This window comes from Narcine bancroftii, chromosome 1 (assembly GCF_036971445.1).
Source record: "Narcine bancroftii isolate sNarBan1 chromosome 1, sNarBan1.hap1, whole genome shotgun sequence".
Classification (NCBI taxonomy): domain Eukaryota; kingdom Metazoa; phylum Chordata; class Chondrichthyes; order Torpediniformes; family Narcinidae; genus Narcine; species Narcine bancroftii.
Window position 1 is genome coordinate 275,869,445 of NC_091469.1, and position 20,347 is coordinate 275,889,791.

General features: G+C 40.1%; 1 pseudogene; it reads left to right on the top strand.

The window, feature by feature from the left end:
- The first annotated feature begins 4,559 nt into the window (after window positions 1-4,559).
- Window positions 4,560-20,347, top strand: part of LOC138754116 (uncharacterized) — a 53,447-nt pseudogene continuing 37,659 nt past the window's right edge.

Here is a 20,347-nt window from a genome sequence, read left to right on the forward strand (position 1 = left end):
CTTGTCTCACTTTGTCTGGCCTCTTATTGCTTGGCCTCTTGCTGTTGGTCCTCTTCCTCTGAGCTGCTCATATGTTGAGCCTCTTGCTGCTGCTCTCTCCCCCCAGATATTTCCTTTCACTCCCTCTCCTGTCACTTTCCTCTTCTTCCAGCTGAGAGCCCTGATGTTGGGCTTCCCTCAGATGGTCGAGCTGTGGTTGCCCGCTCCTCGGCTGAGCCCCCCTCCCGTCAGTGTTTTCCTTTTCCTTTGTTTGCGCACTTTTGTTTGGCTCAGAGAGCCATTTTTGCAGTCCAGCAGTCGGGGATCGCAACTCCGCGGGGCCGTTGCCAACCTCGGAGATTGGGCGCTCTTCTCCATCATGGCTCCCTGTTTCTTCATACAGGTAAGGCCTTTTCCTTTCTTTTCTGGCATCTTCTTTTTTCCCCGTTGTTTTTACTTTTTCCTTCTTGGGTGCCATATTCTTTCTTTTCTTGACAACTTTATCTTTTATTTCTTATATTTTGTATTTATTGAACTTTGCTTTTTCTTCACTTTATTTCTTCTTTTCTGGAGAGGGCTGGTATTCCCCAACTGGCCACTACTCCATCATGTGACTCATCCAGATACTTGGAGATGTTGACACCCAGGAGTTTGAAGTTTTTGACCCTCTCCACTACTGAGCCCTCAAGGAGGACCGGGTTGTATGCACCTGACTGGGTTGTGTTCCCCTGACTTCCTCCTGGTTTTGCTGATGTCTGATTTCCAGCTTCTGCAGTTTTTAAAACTTTGATTAGTGCTTGACTTTCATTTCCCACCATTTTTTAAATATTTCAGTAAAGTATTTGTTTTAGTTCCCCACAATGATAGTCTGATTACTGAAATAGTTAAAATAACCAAAGATCACAGCAATACAAATGAATCCAGTGTGATTTTCAAGTAACTTGGCAATGAATGAGAATCTCACAAAATGTTATTTTTGTTCTTGTACTCTTCACAGTTCTTGTAACCTCATAAATATGGTGGGTCATGCAGCATTTGTTAAGGGAAATACACAGGTGTTGTGTATCACACTGAGTTCCTCCACAAGCTTGTCTCTTTGTTCCAGATTCCAACATCTAGTTTTGAATGTATCTCCAGGATCTTTGTGTTCTTCTGATTCTTCCCTCATGTAACTATCCACTTTAAGCTATTTCATCAAAGACAGTCCTGACTTTTCCCCTTTTTATAACCTAATAGTACTAATCATAAGATTAGCGCCTCACGGCTTTATGCTGTACTTCTCAGCCACTGAGCACAAATGATTGTCTGCATTCAAGCTTAAATTATGAAGACTAATATCGGAAATGACATTTACCATTTATTTACATTCCATCATAAATTCTTAAGAAAACTATTACTATTGCTTGATTATTTTAATTAATAAAAGTTTAAAAACTGCAGCTGGTGAAAATCTGAAGTAAAAGCAGAAAGTGCTAGAAACACTCAATAGATCATGCAGTTTCTGAGGAATGAGAAATGGGATTCACATTTCTGGTCAACAACATTCAATAGAACAGGTAAAGAGCAGGAACTTTCTTGTTAACTTGTGAGTCAAGCAGCATCAGTTGGAGAAAAAGAATGGCCAATGTTTCTAGCCAAAACTCTCTATCAAGAATGAGGAAATGCAGTACAAATGCCAGAATAATAAATAGGTCAATGTGAGAGGAGTGGGATAGGGGCTCATTATCAGATTTATCATGTTTCACCTCTACCTCATTCACCAATCCTATATCAGGGCCCTGTCACATCCTATCCTCTTTATTCTAACTTCTGTACTACCTTTCCTAAAGAGCTCAACACAACTATTTTTTCCCACTGATGCTACATGACCCACTGAGTTCCTCCAGCAGATTGTGTTTGGCTTCAGATTTCAGCGTCTGCAGTTTTCTATTTGTCTCAGCTTTATTTTGAAGTTGTTGAGCTGATGGGAGAGGAATGGATAGGACAAAAAGAGAACTTTGATAGGGTGGGAGCAAGATTGCCATGCTGGTAAATTGATGAAGCCATCCAATCCAGTTGAACAAGTAATGATGTGTATTAGAGGCAGGAAGGAAAATGACAATCAAGCAAAAACTATGAAATACAAGTCAGGGCTCAAGAAAATACCCAGCAGATCAAGCAGAGTCTACTAAGTGAGAAAAAAAAACAAGTTAATATTACAGCTTAAACTGAACAATGATTTAACTTTCCCCTCTGGATTTATCATGTGCCATCGCATCGTAGTGAATCCAGAAACTACATTTCAAATTAAAGTAGTAATGGACCTGGAGAGATAAAAATAATTTCAAAATATACCCCACCTTTTTGTTTCATGATGTGTGAGGAATTATTTGTGCGACCCTAACAAAAGTGTTGCGCAGTTGAAAATAGACATAACCCAATGTGTAGAGTCAATGCCAGGGTTAGGGTCATGCGCTGCCGAGGTAGCCAGCCAGGACAGGGGCCACTATGTTGGATTTACTGCTCAATGTCTGTAATAAATTCAGAGGTGTAGGACAAGTGCTGCTGTTGCCTGGCTGAACACGGGTTGGACACCTTACGGAAGGTGAATGTAAGGGGTTTGTGGTCCATTTAATTTTGAACTACCTGCCCTCCAGGAAGTTTTGAAATTGCCGAATTGCCAGATATAAGGCTAACAGTTCTCTGTCAAAGGCACTGTACTTGAGCTCCGATGGCCTGAGGTATTCACTGTAAAAGGCCAGCAGTTGCCAATGTCCATCAATGAGCTGCTCAAGTACACCCCAAACCGCCGTGCTAGAGGCATCTGTGGTGAGGGCAGTCCTGAGCTGGGGTGCCATTGGCTAGGGCGTTCTTAGTGGTCTGGAAGGCATCAGTGCCCTTGGTTTTTATTAGTTTGCGCACTTTTTATTAGGCCTTGCCATAAGGGGAAAGAGGGGGCTGATGATGTGTGCCACTGCAGGTATGAACCGGTGATAGAAGTTGGCCATACCTGCAAACTCCTGTAGCCCTTTTACAGTTGAAGCCATGGGGAAGGAGCGGATAGCCTCCACCTTCACTGGCAATGGTCTGGCCCCGTGAAGATTGATTCGATGGCCTAGGAAGTCGACATTCTCTTGGCCAAATTGGCACTTGGCCGGGTTGATGGTGAGGCCGAAATTGCTCAGCCTGGAGAAGAGTTGCTGTAAGAAGGTGGTGTGCTCTGAGCGTGTATGGCTAGTGATTAGAATATTGTCGAGGTGGACAAATACAAAGGACAGATGCTGGCCCACTGCATCCATCAACCTCTGGAAAGTCTGAGCAGCGTTTTATAACCCGAAGGGCATGCGGAAGAATTCAAACAATCCAAAGTGGGTGATGTTGGCTATCTTTGGGATGTCGTCCGGGTTAACTGGTATCTGGTGATAGCCTCTGATGAGGTCCACCTATGAAAATATCCATGCTCCCTGTAAGTTCGCAGTAAAGTCTTGAATATGGGCACAGGATACCTGTCCAGAACTGTGGCCTCATTGAGGTGGCGGAAGTCTCCGCACAGCCTCCAGCCACCCGCTGACTTAAGGACCATGGGGCCTGGGGCTATCAGAGTACCGTATGATGCCCAGTTCCTCCATTTTTTAAAATTTGTCCCTGGCCAAGTTAAGTTTCTCGGGGGGAAGCAGCACGCCATGGTGTGGAGGAGAGGGTCCTCAGTCATGATCTGATGCCTCACTCCATGTTTGGGTTCTGCTTAATGGAAGTGAGGCATGGTGATGGTGGGGAAATCCATCAGGATCTTGACGAACTCATTGGTGGCAGGCAGGGGTTGGTGAGCTTGGAAGAGGGGTTGGGAGAGCAATTGGAATGTATGGGCATGTACCAGTTGATGCCCCTTGATGTCCACCAGGAGGAAATGGCCCTCAAAGACGGTACCTAAAAGTGGTTGCTGCATGGCTGTATGGTGAACTTCCAAGTGAACTGGTGGTCCCCAAAGTGGAGTGGCATAGAACAGATGCTGAAAGTTCAGATTCCAGAGCTGCTTGCCGCTTGAGGTTCTCGACCCATTTTGCTGCAGTGAGCCTCGAGGCTAGTGGCGGGGGGATAACGCTGTATTGTGCCCCAGTGTCCACTAAAACACTGACAGCAAGTCCTGGATATGTAGGAGGCTATGCAGTTGGCCAGTCGTCTCAGCCATTAACGATGGCTGGCCTGAGTGTTTCCCTGGAATACGCAGGGGGAGCGGCATTGCCAGGCATCGGAGCCCCACCATTGACGATAATAACTGTACAGCTCACTGGTCGGGTATCTCATTAGGTTGGTCAGTCGGTTGGACAATCAGTCAGATGGTTGGTCAGATGGCCGGTTGGTGTTCCTCGTGGCTGGGTGCTGTTGATGTAGTGTCATCACCTGGTCGATTGAAGCGCAGGCATCCCTCTTTGCCACCCACAGCATGTCTGCTTGGGCAGCCACCTTTCTGGAGTCCTCAAAATCCTCTTCCATGATGAGCAGCCAGATGTCCTCGGCCAGCCTCTCCAGGAATATTTGCTGGAACAGCAGGCAGGAGATGTGGTCATCACAGAGAGCGAGCATGTTGCTCATGAGGGCGGATGGGGCCCTGTTGCCCAAATGGTCAATATGCAGCAGATGGGCAGCGCACTTACGCTTTGAGAGCCCGAAAGTGCGGGTTAGTTGCTCTTTGATGTCCACATACTTCCTTGTTCCGGGGACTGCTGGAGGAAATCAGTAATCCAAGCTGCTGTTTCCTGGTCAAGGGTGCTGACCACATAGCACGTGTCACCCTCGGAGATCATTTGAATGGCGAACTGCACCTTGGCTTGCTGGAACCACACCCGTGGTTGGGCTGTCCAGAAGCACAGCAGTTTCAGCGCTACGGTGTTGATCTCAGGTTGTTGCTCCATTGTTGGGTCCAAAACACCGTAGCAGGGTCGCTACTGCTACAGCCATGTTATAGCTCATGGTGACAGTGTTCCATGTAGATGTACTCTATAGTGGGGAGGGTTTTGCTTGCGATGTCCTGAACTACGTCCACTACCTTTTGGAGAGCTTTACACTCAGGGGTATTAGTGTTTCCAAACCAGGCCGTGATGCAGCTGGTCACCACACTTTCCACCACACCTCTGTAGAAATTTGCCAGGGTTTTTGATGTCATACAAAACCTCCGCAAACCCCTGAGGAAGTAGAGATGCTGATGTGCTTTGTTCATGATGCCTTTAGTGTGTTGGCTCCAGAAAAGATCCTCCAAGATAGTGACTCCCAAGCACCTAAATTTGTTCATCCTCTCCACTTCTGATTCCCCCAATGTTCATTGGATTGTATACCTCTTTCCTGAAGTCAACAATCAGCTCTTTACTTTTGGTGACATTGAATGCAAGGTTGTTGTTGGTGCACCTTTCAGCAAGCTTTCAATCTCCATCCTGTATGCTGACTCATTGCCTTCATTATATAATCTACTACCGTGTTATTGTCAGAAAATTTGTAGATGATGTAATTTTTTGTATCGAGCCACAGAGTTATAGGTGTAAATTGGGTCGAGAAGAGGGCGAAGAACACAGCCCTGTGATGATCTGGTACTGATGGAGATGGTGGAAGTTCTTACTATTCTTCACTGATTGTTGTCTGGAGGTGAGGAAATCCATGATCTAATCACTCAGTGGAGTGTTAACTCCCAGGTCTTGGAGTTTGCTGATCAGTTTTGAGGGGATGATGGTGTTAAATGCTGAACTGTATTCAATTAAAAGCATCGTGATGTATGTATTTTTGCTGTCCAGGTGTTCAAGGGCTTTGTGCCAATCTAGTTAGATGGCATGCTCCATAGAACAGTTGCTACAATAGAAGAATTGGAATTTATCCATGTCACTGCTCAGACAGGAGCTGGTATGCTTCATAACTATAATGATAGTGTGCTCGTGATACTCCTGACCACTAGAGGGAGTCAGAGATGAGCTGTTGCAACTTGGGAAGATTCAAAATGGATGCCTCCATGAGGTCTTGTCTGTTTGTGCTTTAGCTAATAAATATAGTTGTTTTAAAAGAACCCAAGTTTCTTTATTACAATAAAAGAAACATTACATGGTAACGGGAGTAACAATCAGTCGATATCAGAAAAATGGAATGTGTGAAGTCTCCTTATGCTTTAAATTGGTCTGGAAATGTCGACAACAAGTGGAGACTATTCAAACAAATATCTATGCTGTACCTGCAAGCCATTGGACTCAATAACAAACCTGATGCAAGGAAGGTTGTACTGTTACTTACTGTGGTGGGACCTCAAGCATTAGAGGTTTTCAATACATCTGTTTTTGCCAAAAGCAGAAGACCAGGGCAAGTTCAACAAGGTTATTGAGATTTTTGATGAATTCTGTTCACCAAAGAAAAATGAAGTGTTCAAGATGTACGTGTTTCACTCGCGCATGCAGCTGCAGGGAGAAAGTTTTGATACGTTTTTAATGGACTTGAAATTAAAAGCAAGAATATGCAATTTTGGATCGCTGCAAAATTCAATGATCCGTGATCAAATTGTGTTCAGGATTATTGATAAGCAAATGAGAGAGAAGTTGCGACAAGAGACAGGGCTTACCTTAGCTGGAGCTGCGAAAATATGTTAGTGATCCCCTGTCCACGAGAAGGAGTCAGAGATGAACTGCTGCTGTTTGGGTAGATTCAAAAAGAATGTCTCCACAAAGTCTTGTCTGTGTGTGCTTTAGTTAATAAATATGTTGTTATAAAAGAACCCAAGTTTCTTTATTACAATAAAAGAAACATCATATTCACCAGCCTTTCAAAACACTTTCTCATAAAATGGTGCATCTTGACAGACTGAAACCACTAGATGGCAGAATTTATTTTAAAATCATTTCAATGGTCTTGGAAACCATAGAATCTAATATTTTATTAAATATCATCTGAATTTTGAAGCAATAGCATAAAGTTAAGATGGAAATGCATATTTTACATGTTCTTACTTTGTTCAGTCATTTTATGACTGAGAAAATCAAAAGAACAATTTTTTGTGCTAATTTTGAAATCTAATTCACACCTACTTTGTGAAATTTTGTGTTGTAAGCAAAAAAATTATACATTCACAAAAAAGTCATGAACACATTTTAGAGTACTTTTTGTTTGATATGTTACACTGCAGCAATTGAAACAGCAGCACCACAGTGTCTGACCACATTTACGTTCCTGACATTTTCACACAGGATGTCCAAAGTATGTAAAGTAAAACACAAAAGCTTACATATAATGTGGTTGAAGTAAAATCAGAAGACTGGTGAAACTTAGCTGATCAAACAGTGTACTTTATATCATAAAGATGCATAACCAACATTTTGGACTTGATGAAGGGCGCATGTCATGAGTATGTTTTAGAAATCAAGCCTGACATCTGAGAACTCTGTGCATATTCTTGACATATACAGAGAGTTCCACAATTTGGGTGGAGGAAGACATCTCTCGTCAATTTTTTTTCCAAGTCCCCTTGATGCTCTACAATTTTCCTGACCAGTTTCAAATGCATTTTTTACTCTGGTTGAAGTTGAACTTGGAGCCAGCAAAATTTGGAAAAGAGGGATTCTTGCAGTTACTTCCAGTTGCATAACAATGCCCACACAACTATGATATAAAAAGTGGTGGTGGTGATGATGAACTGTAGAATAATGGTACAAAGAAGGCTGCTTTGAATGCATCAGCTTGGAGAGGTCAAGATGAAAAGTCTCCAATCAGACTCCATCAGTAATAATTTCTCCAATTTCCAGTAAACCTCCCCCCCTCCCACTTTCTCTTTTTATCTTTCTCATCTTTCCCTTGTCTCTCTGACTCCTTTCATTTCCCCTGCCTGGATCTTCCTTCACCTTCCCATCCCTGTCCTTTCCTTCTTCCTATCAGAAAGCCTTTCTCACTTCTCTCACCTCTTAGCTCCTTTAATTTCTTCCACCTCCCACCTTCATTTACCTCTAATCTATAATCCTGTGCTTCCTCCTCCTGCACTTTATGCCCCCCACCTTTTTATTTGGGCATTTTCCTGATCTTTGGCATCCCTGATGAAGGGCACAGACCTGCAATGTTAGGCCACGAGACATAGAAGCAGAAGTGCACTATTCAGCCCATCAAGTCTAACCACCATTTAATTATCTGATATACTTGCCCCTCTGCCCGGCCTTCTCCCCATAACTTTTGATGCCCTGACTAATCAAGAACCTATCGATCTCTGCCTTAAATGCACCCGATAATCTGGCCTCCACAACTGTCTATGGCAACAAATTCCACAGATTTATTACCAAGCTGAAGAAATTCCTCCACCTCTCTGTTCTCAGTGGACACCCTTCAATCCATAAGTTGTGTCCTCTTGCCATGGACTCTCCCACCTTGAGAAACAACCTTTCTACGTCAACTCTGTTCACATCTTTCAACATTCGAAATGTTTCAATGAGATCCCCCCCCCCCCATTCTCTTAAATTCCAATGTATACAGGCCAAGAGCTGTCAATTGCTCCTTAACTGATAACCCTTTCATTCCCAGAATCATCCTTGTGAACCTCCTCTGAACCCTCTCCAATGTCAGCATATCCCTTCTTAAATGAGGAGCACAAAACTGCTCACATTACTCCAAATGAGGTCTCACTAGAGCCTTATAAAACCTCAACGTCACATCCCTGATCATATATTCTATTCCAATTGAAACAAATCCCAGAATGTTGACTGCCTATTGCTTTCCATGGATGTTGCGTGACCCACAGTGTTCCTCCAGCAGTTTTGTGCCTTGTCCACTTCTCCAGCATCTGCAGACTTCTTGTTGAAACATTTAGACAAGTCATGGACCTTCCAAAATACTCAGACTGTTTGCATCATATCAATTACAGTTTGGAAAATTTTGCCAATGAGAACATAGCATCATCATTAGTTCAATAATTTATAAAGGGCAGGCCACTCTCAAAGGGTAATTGTCCCAGGGGAGCTCAACATACAAGCTCACAATTGTGAAGACTCTTTCCTGTGATGCTTCTCTTTCCTTTATGATAGCCAGTTGCTACTGATGTCTGGCTGCCTTGGAAATTGATCCTGACGATCTGTTCTGAGCGCTGAGTACCAAATAAGCAGTGGTTGCATTCTATTGGGCTGGATCATCTAACCCAAAGACTGGTAGTAACTCAAATAACCACCAGGATATATCTTTCTATCCCCTCCTTGTAACCTAAAAGCTCATGCTGCTCCCCCTCCTGGTTGGAGATAACTGAAATGGCAGAGTGGCTTGCTGATTGCTGAACTGGCCACCTTCACCAATTAACCGATTCCACAGTGCCCACGGCAAATTGATTTCTCCAGTGTCTATGTCAGTGAATGGCCTCCAACATTCTCTGGTCAATTTTGTAGCAAAACAGTTAGACAGCTGAATGTGAGAGGCCACAGCTGAGTGAGGCCCCAATCATTCTTCCGTTTGTTGACCCAATATGAGAGTGAATTTGGAAAACTTTGTCCAAATAATTGTTTGCCAAAAAGTTGTTTGCCTGAAACACAAGCCAATAAGTTGGAAGTGTTTAATTCAATAATTCAATGAAAGCAGAAGCTGACCTCAAATTTTAAATTATTCTTTAACATTTAAAAAATATTTTCAACTGCTTGTTTCCTTTTTAAATGATTGAAATGGAAACTCCCGTGACAATACTCAGTCATATCCATTTGGGGGAGAAGTTTGGCAATGAGGCAACTCACCAGCTGAAAAATGGACACATCCAAAAAATAGTGTCCAGAATTTCTGGAAAAATCATCTGGGAAACAAAAGAATTTAACTCATCAATTCGGAGGAAAATCAGAAGGATTGCAGATGCTGGAAAACTGGAACAAAATTCTGGAGGGACTCATTAGGTAAGCCAACATTCATTGAAGGCAAGAGATAGTCAATGTTTCAAGCTGTAACCTATTGTCAGGAATAGCAAGCAAAGGACAGAAGGCCGAATAAAATGTTGGAGGGAAGGGGTAAGAGCACAGGCTGGCAGTGAATTCACAGTGGAAGGAGAACAGATAGGCAGCATGATACTGCGGCAGTCATGCCTTTAAATCCAAGCACCCAGTTTGAACCTGTCATGTGATCTCTGAGTGGAGTTTGTTCATTCTTCCTGTGGCTGCAATATACAAAAATGCTGGAGAAAACTCAGCAGGTCATGCCACATCTATAGGAAGCAAAGAATAACCAATGTTTCGAGCCTGAGCCCTTTGTCAAGGTAAGAACAAAAAGCAGGCAGGTGGTACAAGGAGAGGCACAGGCTAACAGGTCATAGGTGGGAAGGTAGAAGAGACAAATGCTGAAAAACTGAAGGGAAGAGGTAGCTTTAAATGGAAAGGGAAGTGGTTGGGAGCTAGAGGAAAGGAGGGAGAGCGATAGGAAAAGTGAAAGAGATAGGAGGATCCAAACAGAAACTGAAAATGATAATAATAACATCTGGTGGAAGAATGCCTAGATGGAATATTAGATGTTGTTCCTCCAATTTGTGGATGGGATCAGTTTGGCAGTGCATGAGACCATGAACGGGCATAGTTTTTGGAGCAAAATTGTGCAGTCTGTTCCTTGTAGAATCTGGGTACAGGCAAATACTGTTGTTCTCCAGTCAAAAAGGGGGGGAAAAAATCCCTTCAGAACTTCTGTCATCACAAATACAACAATGAAACTTTCTGAAATCTTTCCCTCAGTCATTGAGTTCTACAGCATGGAAAAAGGTCCTTTAGCTTGATCAGCATTAAATAATTTGAGCCAGTCTCATTCGCCTGTGTTTGGCCCATATCCCTTTAAACTTTTCCTGTCCATGTACCTCTCTAAATATCTTTCAAATGTCACAGCTATCTCTGCTACTACAACAGCTCATTCCATATACCCACCACCATTTTTGAAGAAGGACCCTTTTAAATTTTTCGGCTCTCACTTTAAATCTATGCCCTCTAGTTTTAGATTCTCCTTCCCTGGGAAAAAGGCTATGACTATTTATTTTAACAGCCCCCTCTTGAATTTATAAAACTTTATAAGGTCATGCATTAGCCTCCTATGTTCCAGGGACAAAAGTCCCATCTGGCAAGCCTCTCATAATTCAAGTCATGTTAAAATCCTTGTGAATTTCTCTACACCCTATTCAACTTTATATTATCAAGGACCAATGGATTATATCTGTGCATTTGTACTCCAATATATAAATGTTGCCATCTACAAAGAAAAGGAGGGGGAGAAAGTAACAATGTCTAAGAGTTTGTATTTTACAGTTCCAACAATGTTCAATGTTGATTATTCTGAAATTCAGAATGGCCCTTCTAAACTTTGACGATATTGTTAACACATGGATTATTAAAATGCAAGTTAACAGTCAAGTTATTTATGAGGAGACTACTCCTTTGTATATTTTAGTTTTATATTCTCAGTCGAGAACTTCACTTGTGTATATTTTAGTGAAGTCAAATATTTAACGTAGATTTCTGTTGGAATGCCAAGGTATCAATTAGGAATAAATTGTTCTTTGTGTGGCTGCTCAGTCAGATGCCCCTTTGACTGGCTTCTACTATACCTGGTTAACTGCAGTTTGTACATGAAATAAATACATAAAAATTAAAGCATATTACTGTTATAAACTGTTAAACAACCGACCTTGCAAAAAAAATTAAAAAGTTATATTTTCTACCATAAGCTCTTTTCCTGAAAGTTTAGCATGTAGGTGGATGTCACAGGTAAAGCCAACAAAAATTTCATTATTATTGGATTCTTGGTTGCTAACCATATGGAGATCCATGATGAATTAAGTGATTCAATGAATTTCAAAAACTCCCAATGTTGCTTCAGGTTGCCACTGGAATTGTCACTAATCTGAGCGAATCATCTGTGAACAAATGAGCAGAGCAAGTATCTAGTGTATTAGAATAAACCATTCAATATCTTTTCTGTTAAATTATGTACATCATATGAGAGAATACTACACTTTTGGTAGTGACAGCATTCCCAAAGGTCCAGATAATCGGTCCTTTGTACTTGTTGGCTGGAAAGAATTCTATTTCTTTTAAATATACATCATTCTTGTGTTTGTTGCACAATGCTGTATACATGGATTCTGCCTACTCTAGGAGCTACTGTTAATCTTTTCCCTATAGGCAATTCTGGATTTTGTGCTGTGTAAGAATACAAATTTGATTAGGGATCTTAAAGTAAAGGAACCTTTAAGCGGCATTGATCACAATATGCTGAAATTCTCTCTGAAATTTGACAAGGAGCAGCTAAAATATGAGGCGCCAGTATTACAGTTGAGGCATGACAGGAGAGTGGCCAACTTGATTATGTTATGTACCAGACAGCAGCGACACTATTATATTTAAAATAATATTTTTAATTATTAATTAATTAATGAGATAACATTTATCTATACTCATCTAACTTAACCCCAAACTATGCGCAAATATACTGGTGTGCGTGTGGAATACCCCAAGCCACTACAGCTCAAGTCCCAATTCTTGAAAAGCAGTTCAAAGTTCAGTTGTGGAAATTCAGTGATGATACATAGACTTGAAATTGATACGACACATAGGCTTTAGATGGTTGAGACATGCATGCCTTGGATGAATGCAACACACAGGCTTTAGATGGATGGGTATATACGCAGGCCTTAGATGAAATTAGCAGTTCATGAAGTGGGTGTAAGAGACTGGGAGTGACAGAATGTTGATTAACTCACGAAACCCTCGTGGAGGTGCTTCAGCGAAATGTCCTTTTTTGATGAATGCCAACCAAAAATCTCCCCTTTTCTTTGGTGTAGGGGGGGACACAAAGCAAGCGATCCTCACAAAGTTTCAAGAATCCTTTTTCTGGGTCAAGAACTCTCACTCTGATCACCATCCAAATGCAGTATTTCTTCTGCAAGTAGAACCCTTTTTGTGGGTCAGTCAAACAAAAAGTGACCCTCACTCTTTTGGTCATATCAGTGGATCTCAACCTTTTTGTTTCCACTCACATACCACTTTAAGTATTCTCTATGCCATAGGTGCTCTGTGATGAGTAAGAGATTGCTTAAGGTGGTGTGTGGGTAGAAAGAAAAAGGTTGAAAACCACTGGTTTAATTATACCTAATTGACTCATTATGTGCATGGTTTCATCACTCCAAAGAAAATGGCCCAATGACAATTTTTCTCAAGCTAAATATTTCAGTAACAATTGGGTCTCAAACAGTGATTCTCAACTTTTCCTTCCCACTCACATACAAAAATATTAAAGGATATCATGATGAGGATTTATCAGGCAATGGTCATTCTACATGTAGTGTATTATGAGCAGTTTTGGGCCCTATATCAAAGGAAGAATGTACTATCATTGGAGAGAGGCCAGAGGATATTTTCAAGGATGACCCAGGAATGAGAAGATTAATGTATAAGGAGCGTTTGATGGCAGTGAGCTTGTAGTTACTGGAGTTTAAAAAGATGAGGGAGGATCATATTGAACCCTACTGAATATTGAAAGGTCTGGATAGAGTGAACATGGAGAAGATGCTTTCATTACTTGGAGAGTCTAAGACTAGAATAAAAGGATGTTTTTTTAGAACAGATATAAAAAGAAATACATTCACCCATAGGGTGGAGAATCTGTGGTATTTGTTGCAACATATAGCTGTGATGGTCAAGTCATTGGGTATATTTAAAGTGGAGGTTGATAGGTTCTTGATGAGTTAAAGTGTAAAAGAATATGGAAGAAGGCAGTGGAAAAAAAATATATCAGCCATAATTCGAATGGAGGAGTCAACTCAATGAATCAAATAGCCTAATTCTTTTCTATATATTAAATTCATAACAAAAAAGATAACAACCTTAAAATTATGGTAGTTCTCTTTAAGTGAGATAGCTTCTAAAATATCAAATACACATTTTCTGCATTGATAGCTCCTGAAGTCTAGTAGGAGTTAAACATTATAATGTCCCTTCATTCACCATCCAAAAGCTGAGCTCAATGATGATGTGATCTAGGTACCTGACTGAAGGTGAGCATCTCATAATATACTTTGTTGAATTCTGCATTACCATGGATGCACTCGAGGAGCAAGCAAAGAGACCAGCACAAGCTTGAGCCATTTGCAGGATTTCACCACCTTTCATAAGAGTTGAGTAAACTTGGTCTTTTCTCCTTAGAGCACTGGAGGGTGGGGTGACTTGATAGAAGTGTGCAAGATAGTGAGAAGCATTGATCATGTAGATGGCCAGAGACTTTTTGTCAGGGCTGAAATGGCTAACACCAGGAGGCATAGTTTTAAGGTGCTTGGAAATAAGTACAAAGGGGGATGCAAGAGTTAAGTTCTTCACACAGAGAATGGTAGGTACAAAGAATGCACTACTAGCAATGGCAGTGGAGGCAGGGACAGTGAGATATTTTAAGAGACATACATGGAACAGAGAAAAATTGAGATTTATTCAGTATGGAAACTCAAGGCAGTTTGTAGAGTAGGTTATTATGTTAGCACAATACTGTGGACCAAAGGGCCTGTACTATGATATACCATGATCTATAAAACATTTTCATTTCCACATCAACTTCTTCAGTAATAATGTTTAGATCTTCCCCTTTCCAAATAAACATGGCAGCACCAATTCCTACCCTGGAGTATGATGGAGGTAACTTCACCAAAATGGTAAATGAGAAGAGGTAGTTAGATTCTTATGGAGAAGGTGAATACCTGGTACATCCGTATCGGTTCTCTTGAACAACTCCACTAGCTCCTCCGCAAACTCCTGAGGAAGTAGATGCAAGAAGTTAATTGTTACATTCCAGCCCAGTTGTAGAAAATTGAAAATAGTGTATTATTTAAGAAAGTATTTTTATGTGGATCTCGGGATGGGCAATGGACTCTGCTCGCCAAAGACACATTCCCATGATTGAAAAATTGTAAAACCACTCATTCCACAGGTGCTACCTGCAACATAATGTTCCTTTGTCCTAATTTCTGCAGTTAAATTTGTTATCATTTTCAAATTTTACAATATTTTACAGAATCAAGGCTCTTGCACATAATTGAACGTATGGCAAGCAAAGAGCTATATTATTTTCTTCTCTTGGAATTTCCTTCCAAATAAATGGCAGCATGGTTAATGTAACAGTTAGTTCAAAGCTGTTACAGTACTAACAACCATGGTTTGAATCTGGCGCTGGCTGTAAGGAGTTTATACATACTCCCAGTGTCTGCATGGGTTTTCTTCAGGTGCTCCAGTTTCCTCCCACCTTTTAAAACATACTAGGGTTGTTGGGCAATTGGGTGTAATTGGGTGTCAAGGGCTTGTGGGCTGAAAGGGCCTGTTGCCTTTCTGTAGGTCTAAATTTTTAAAAAAATCAAACCTAACCAGAAAATCTGGGACTCTTTCTCAATACTACTACAACAAAAACAATTATAGTAATAATTGTTGCTCCAACCTGTTCCATTCATCCTGATGCACAATATATATTTCCCTGAGTAGGTAGCTTCCAATATTACACAAGTGTATCACTTCACACCATTTCAGAGGTTATATCTTCAAGAATAGGTATAAACTAATTAGGGGAAAGGTTTCATTGCTTAACAGTAATGTATCATTGAACTTCAGAGTAAAAATGAATTATAATGTTAGCAAAATCATCATACCTAGCTTTGTAGTTAAGATTGAATCCTATTCCTTCACCATTTTCTACCAATTCAATTTTTTTTTCCTGATGAATTGGATGGTTTCCAGTACTGGCTGGTAATGAGGTCATATTACTGAGGACAAGATTTTGACAGTAAACAGATTTTTAAAAAATATAATTTGCAATGTGACTGAAAATATTGTGAATACATGAATTCATTTTGCTGATTAGATCATCTGTTTCCATGGGCAGTGAGCCTATTGCACCTGTTTTTTTTCCTGGTGGTTTCCCACACAAATGCTAATCAAATCTGATTCTGTTTTATTGGGCACTCAAGCAGTAAGATAAGAAGACAGATTCATTCTTGCCTATAAAACCTGTGACTTGCAATTATACCTCTTTGACAGAAATATAATTTAACCTGCTATGAAAAAATATATTAACAATGTGTTCTGGTTGGAAATGCACTAAAATCAGTAAATGTGCTGCTGTGTTTGTGTAAAGAAGTTATTTCAATGACATTTCAAACAGGCATTTTGAATGGATGGCAAGAGGGCAAAAATCATGTGAATTTTTGTGAAAGTGTAACAGGTAGTAATTTGCATACATATGGCAAGTAATTATTTTCACAGAAACCAACCTGTGCAGGGAGCATATATTTCTATGCCAAGCATTTAAAAAGGAGACATCAGCTTTCATTTGTTATGAAATGGAATTTCCATATTTCATGCTTGGAAGATTTTTAAAGCATTTTAGTTTTAAAATATATATCTATATATATATATCTATATATAGATATATATATAATACATATATATCTATATATAGATATATATATAATACATATATATCTTATACCCTTTGGTTCTATTAATAACTTATTCAGCAAATTTGGGAAATAAGCCTTCAGTATGCTGATAGCAACCAGTTTAACTTCTCATCTGTACCTTCACCTTTCACATTCTCCATTTAATCCTTAAATTACTGAAAGGAAAAAGAAAATTTGCATTTAAATAGCATTTTTTCACAGCTACAATTTGTTCCAAAGTGCTTTGCAGCAGATGCATTATTTTCATATGTAGATACTGTTAGAATTATTTGTTATTAATTCTGTGAATACTCAGATAGTACCTGTACTGTCAAAGCAAATATATATTGTTTATGTGTGCTTAGTTGAATTCCAATCATATTGGTGGTCTAGAGCCCTAGTAGAGACAGGGGAAAGTAACTATGCTCATTTATATTTGTAAACCAGACTTTTTTATGATAGTCCAGTAATTTTATGGTCACCAGGATCATCCGTGTGGCTGAGAGTATCATAGATTGACCTATAGTGATGTAATCACAAGTAGGCTGAGGGAGTTTGAAAACCACTCAGAAAAGTAAGATAGGTAGGTTCTCAGTGAAGAGATCCCCATGGCCACTGTCAGAGGGTAGCAGTGGCAGCCAGGTTACTGAGATCACTATAGGGAGCATAATGGAGAGAATATAAATGTGTTGGGATTTTGAAATCAAGAAAGAGATGGTGCTAGGTCTTTTGAAAAGCAATGGGATGGATAACTCCAAAGGGCCTGATGGAATATATCGCAAGTTATTGGAAGAGCCAAGGGATGAAATTGCTGGGGTTTTTTCTGAGATCTTCATATCTTCACGAGTGACAGGTGATTCCCAAAGGACTGGAGAGTAACCAATGTTGTACCATTGTTCAAGAAAGGAATTAGGGATAAACCAGGAAATTATAGGCTGGTGAGCCTCACATCAATAGTAGGGAATCTATTGGTGAGGATACTTAGGTAAAGGATTTATACACATTTGGAAGATTATCAGATCAAGGACAGTCAACATGGCTTTGTCTGGAGGTCATGTTTGACAAATATGATTATTTTTGAGGAGGTGCCAAAGATGGTGGATGGGAATGGTGCAGTGGGTGTTGTCTCCATGGACTTTAGAAAGTTGTTTGACAAGTCCCTCATGGTAGGCTGATCCTGAAGGTACAGATGCATGGGATCCATGGTGAATTGTAGTTTGGATATGGAATTGGCTGACACATGGAATACAGAGGCTCATGATGGAAAAATGTTTTTCAGTACATGACCTGTGGTGTTCTACAAGAATTGAGACCTCTCTTGTTTGTGATATATATAAATTACCTGGATGAAAAAGTAGGTGGGTATCTTAGTTGGTTTGCAAAATACACTAAGATTGGTAGATGAGTGGTCAGAGCAGAAGGATTTCAAAGAATACAAAAAGATATAATAGATCCGTTATAGATACAGGTAGACCCCAACTTACGATGGAGTTTGGTTCCGGGACTCGCATCATAAGTAGAAATGATCATATGTCGGGGCCTATTTGTACAGATGGCATTCTACCTTGTCCCTGCCAGGGATGGTGATGGTGGGAAGTGATCTGCATACACTGGTTGGACGCAAGCATTTCCTTCAGAGAAGGAAAAGCAACCACGTTGATAAAGGTAGACCCCGACTTCATTCCAGATTCTGATCTTCATAACTTTTGAAATATCGTAAAATGGAACATCTTAAGTCAGGGTCTATCTACTGTATGAGCATAGGAATGGCAGGTGATGTTTAATGTGTGGTGTTGCGCTTTGGAAAGTCAAATGTGAGGGGGAAAAAGTTAATGGCAGGACTCTGCAAAGCATTGACATGCAGAGATCTGGAGATTCAGCTCCATAGGTTCTTGACAGTGGCCATGCAAGTAGATAGGGTGGTAAATAAGGTACATAGAGGTCTTGAGAGGCATTGAGAATAAAAGTAGGGAAGTCATGTTGCAGCTATATAGAACTTTGGTTAGGCCACCCTTGAAATATTGTGTGCAATCTATTGCCCTGTTACAGAAAGGATGTTATGGGAAGGATAAAGAAAAGATATACCAGCATGCTGCCTAGATGAGAGGCCAAGAGCTATGGGAAAGATTGGCCAAACTGAGGGGAGATCTGATACAAGTTTATAAAATTATGAGAGCCATTGATAGGGTAGACAATCAGAATATTTATCCCAGGATTAAATTGTTACATGCAAGAGGACATTCATTTAAGGTGGCAGTGAATTGTGGTGGGGGGGGGGGGGTGGGCAGAGGGGGTTTAAACAAGATGCGGGGATTAAGTTTTTCTTTCTACACAGATGGCTGGTGACTGGAACAGGTTGTCAGTAGTAGCAGTAGAATCAGATACAAAAGTCGCATACAAGAGGTTCTTCGCTAGAGATATAATTATGCAGGGAATAGAGGGGATACCTATCATGTGCAAATGGCAAAGTTTTAGTTTAAATTGGGTATCACGTTCAGCACAAATGACCCTATTCCTGTGCTGTACTGTCCTATGTTCCATGATCCTCCTAATTCCAAATTTATGTAATAATTACTTGAATTTAAATCCCACAACTATCATAATGGAATTCAAACATAACCATACAGCAGTTGTTTAAAACAGAATCATCGAGTCAGAAATGCATTAAGGTCAAACCACATGTATATTTAAATCGTAAAGATACCATCAAACTCATATATTCTACAATTACCACATGTAAATGACTAAATCAGTCTCCCTTGCCTATTTATTCAACTGAATCTGAAAATAGCAATGTTACCTTCATGTGAAACCCAAATCTGAGTTTAAAACCCATATCAGCCTCTATTGTCATTGTTAATATTTGAGGCAATATTCAGGTAAATTCAAAAGCCAATTTGTGGTCAGCACTAATCCACAGAGCAGTTGCATTCATCATAGTCTGTATGTGGACAGGTTAACTAAAGAAAATGTGTTGGTAAGAGTACATTAAAACATTTTGGTTTCCTTAAAACATTGCCAGAGGAATAATGTCCATCTTTCTAAAACTAATTTCCCTGAGTAGTTAACAATGATCAAACATCGCAAATATTACACACAACCCTGGATCTTTATCTTTATCCTTGCCTTTCTACTTACAAGATAAACATGGTATGAGCATTGAATAATCTGTTTCTCCTGCCTTAAACTAGCAGAACCACCTCTTTAAAAAATCTGAAAGACTGTGAGTTAGCATATCAATTGAAGCTGAAGAGACCTCAGGCCCCTTAGTACTTTAATATTTTTCTTTGCTTTGTTGGCAAATTTCAGATGCTTGCTTATATTACCTTTATATTTGAAGTATAGATCTACCAGCTCATGTTGAAGTAAGGAGAAAAACAAAAATGTCTACAGTCGTCATGATTGAAGTAAAAGCACAAGCCTTGATGAAGGGTTCAAGCCCAAAATGTTGGTTTTGTTTTTTTTATCTTTGCTATATAAAGTACACTGTTTGGCCTGCTAAGTTTCTCCAGCATTGTATTTTTATCTAGCATATGTTGCTATCTAATTAAAGAATTGAAATCTAATGATTATTTAAATAAGCTTAGAACATCATATTATTATATTCTTCTGGAAATGCAAGAGCAATATTTTAAATTAAATTTAGACATACAGCATGGTAACAGGCCATTTTGGCCCTCGAGTCCATGCAGCATAATTTACACCCAATTAACCTACACCACGGTATGTTTCAAATGTTGGGAGGAAACCGGTTCTCCTAGGGAAAACCTACACAGACATGGGGAGAATGTACAAACTCCTTACATACAGCATGGGATTCGAACCACTGTCCCTATCATGGCGCAGTAAAGGTGTTGCACTAACCGCTATGTCAGCTGTGCCACCCCTGTTACGACATACAGAGATTGTATGTTGTAACAGAGGAACTCATCCAATGACCATTTCTATTTAATTGATTTCTCCATA